We start from the raw sequence: 3,435 nt of genomic DNA, 5'->3' as shown, positions 1-3,435 counted from the left end.
TCAAACATGTTCATGGCACCCACCTAACCAGGCCTAGAAATTAGGTTTCTTCCTCTAGTCATGAGACCACAGGTGACGGTGTCCGGACATACATGAAATGACGAAAGAGTTTTAGTGTGTAGGCTACTGCCCACCACCACAACTCCTTTAACTCCAAAACTCCGCGATATGGCATAATTTTATTGAACATGTATTTATCACCTTTCATCATATTCAATTTAATACGGGCATGTCGAAGAGCTTGACAGTGCAAAAGAGTATTTGGATGTAACAACTCATTTAACTCCTCAAGATTGGAAAGTTAGACCCATTAGACTAGCCTTATCTTTGTTAGTTGTCTTAACTTAATATAAATACCATAGTTTTTGATGGGTTGAATCCCAAATTAGACGTCAAAATTATAGGTTGTCATCTATATCAAACATGACATGGAAAAAATTTTGCCGACTGCCAAACACCTTTTGGAATGACAAATAAGTCAAATTCTACAATAGTGCATTGGCATGTGCAAAAAAGGAAAACGGGCAAATAACATTTTTTTTAATTACATTATATTTCACAAAACAGTCTCCTACATGATGTTAGTCCACTACATGATATCAATGTACACTATTGGCAAGTTAGTTGCTTTATATGATATAAAGGCATGTTGTTGGAAATAAATGTGTTGATAGTGACTTTACGCATTAATATTTGGTGGGTTGAGATTATTTTTTGGTGGGTTGAGATTATTAATTTTAATTGTGAAAAAATATATCATAATTTATTTCTCAAATCAGTAATGGGATAATTATTTTTCATTGTTATTGTTATTTTCCAATGCAGACTAACTCATCACTTTTATTCAAGAAAAATCATGCCACTTGGAATGACCCGTTGGTGGTCTATAAGGGTTATTTTTTATTGTTATTGTTATCTGCCAATGCATACTAACTCATCACCTTTATTCAAGAAAAATAATGCCACTTGGAATGACCAATTGGTGGTCTATAAGGGAGCACGATTACACTCCCACCATTTGCCTTTCGGTCTTGGATCATTAACCTATTTCCTTACTCAGGCTAACTCATCACCCTTATTCAAGAGAAACCATGCCACTTGGAATGACCAATTGGTGGTCTATAAGGGAGCAGGATTTCACTCCCACCATAGACTCCCACCATATGCCTTTGGGTCTTGGATCACTAACCTATTTCCTTAAGTCTAAGGAAAACAATTCTTAGTCAACCACAAGTAGTTTTAAGGAAATATTCCCAACCCACATGTGTCGAGATTAATAGATACACATTCACAAAAAAATTTAAAGACAAATATGTTTTTGTGTATTGCATTTTTCCGACAAATTATTCTGCCACTATATACAATATGATTCTAGTTTTGCAGTGTATTAATAATAATAACTATACAGAGTGATTGAACAAGATCACATAGTTAGCATTCCCTACCCCTTAACTTTGAATGGTATGAACCAGTTGGTTTAGTACCCATAGCCCATATATTGGCACATTATAATAAGGCTAAAAAAGTAGGATCCCATGATAAATTCCTCTCATGATATTAAGAAGTGTCAAATTACCAATTCCTTAGATCTTTCGAAATATATATATATATATATATATATATATAACCATTTTAAAAATATTAAAAAAAAATTGTATATATAATACAATTATCATATCATATAATTGATATAGGTTTATGATATAGGTTATGAGTCATAGATGTCTCATCCAAACATGAACCTCACCCAATTACTATCAAGTTATTAATTTTTTTAGATCTTTCAAAAAATAAAAATGAAAAAAATTATTATTAATTTTCTGTAATATGATTTATGTTCCAAATATTTGTTTTTAAATACATTTTATTTATATCAAGCATAATTATTATGTTAATTATAATATAGGTTAAGATTAATAAGAAAGATAGTATTAAGTTTCTATCAAATTATCAATTCTCTTAAATCTTTTAAAAAATAAAAATGAAAAAAATAATTATTATATATTTATAATATGATTGTTGCTACATATATTTTTTTAAATGAATTTTATGTATATATAACAGGCTTATTATATCATATCATTATATAGGTTAAGAGTAATAATAAAAATAATATTAAATTTGTATCATATGATATATGTTAAAATTTCATGTTAAAAGTGCTTTTTAAAAATGACTTATATGTATATAATGATAATGTAATTTTAAATCATGGTTAAACTAAGCATTATTGAATAGGTTATATTCTTGACCAGTGCCACAAAGGGTGCCAATTCTTCCTTTCCTCTAAGTCAACAATGGAAAATCATAACATCTAATTTTTTTATTATAGAGCAATTTGACAATCAAAATTTATAATTCTAGTAACTCACACAAATTTCTATTACATCTATAATAAAAATTGCTCAAAATTAAAATAGGTTTCATACACAAATAACCTATTTCTCTAATTCATACATCAAATATCACTCTCTTACCTTCACCAAGATTTGTTGTTGTACCAGGAAAGCTATGGATGTAACGTCCACAACCTGTGAGATTTGTAATGCTCCAAAGACTTGAAAATTGAAATGACTTCAAAAATAATTCTATTGCATTTAACCAATCTCTTTCATCGTACAAGACAAGGTAATGAATCTCACTTCTACAAGTCTAGAGGGCCTTAAATGCTCTGAAAACTTGAAATGAAAAATTGATCTGAAATGATCATATGTTAAAACTGAAGTAGAATTGATTATGTCAACAGTGAAATGAATGTTAACTTAAAGTGTTGAAACCGTGAGAACTTCTTGAGAAGAAAGACTTTATGACAGATGATAAACATAAGAAAGATGCAAAAAAGAAGTGAAAATAGCAAATACACAGCGATACCAGACAACAAGATTGATTACAGAGTTCGTCCCTGATGGACTACGTCTCTAGGTCCGCTTTCAAGATGGGCGACTGCTTTATTAGGATTGAATCTGAGAAGGTCGATTACATAGAAAATTGACCAAATTGAATGTGCACGCAGGAACTTTTGGTCACTATCATAAGAAAGCTCTCTGAACCATCTTTCCAACACCTATCACGGTTCCAATTCTGACTTTGGATGCTCCTGTTACACTAAAAACAAACAACCTATATCCTCCATAACCTGCATACAAAACTCAAAACCACTCTCCCTTATATTCAATGAGCAAATCTGCCTTTATAACCCTGCAAGTGCACTCTAACCTCCTCAGGCTGAGTTTAGGCATGAATAAGCTGACTTTTGGGGTTAAATTAGGGTTTTGGTTAAGCTTTAATGTCAAATAGTGACATGCACCACTTGATCTAATTAGTTAACAAAAATTTAACAATAAAACCCACTTTAGAACTTTAGGGTAGGTGCAAAACTGTCAAAGTTTTGCTAACCAGGCAGAGGAGGCAGACAGGCGGCATGTGACTTCCATG

Source organism: Pinus tabuliformis, chromosome 5_1 (genome assembly GCF_031772625.1).
Source record: "Pinus tabuliformis cultivar Carrire ecotype Pingquan chromosome 5_1, CPIR1, whole genome shotgun sequence".
Lineage (NCBI taxonomy): Eukaryota > Viridiplantae > Streptophyta > Pinopsida > Pinales > Pinaceae > Pinus > Pinus tabuliformis.
This window is presented reverse-complemented; position numbering follows the sequence as displayed.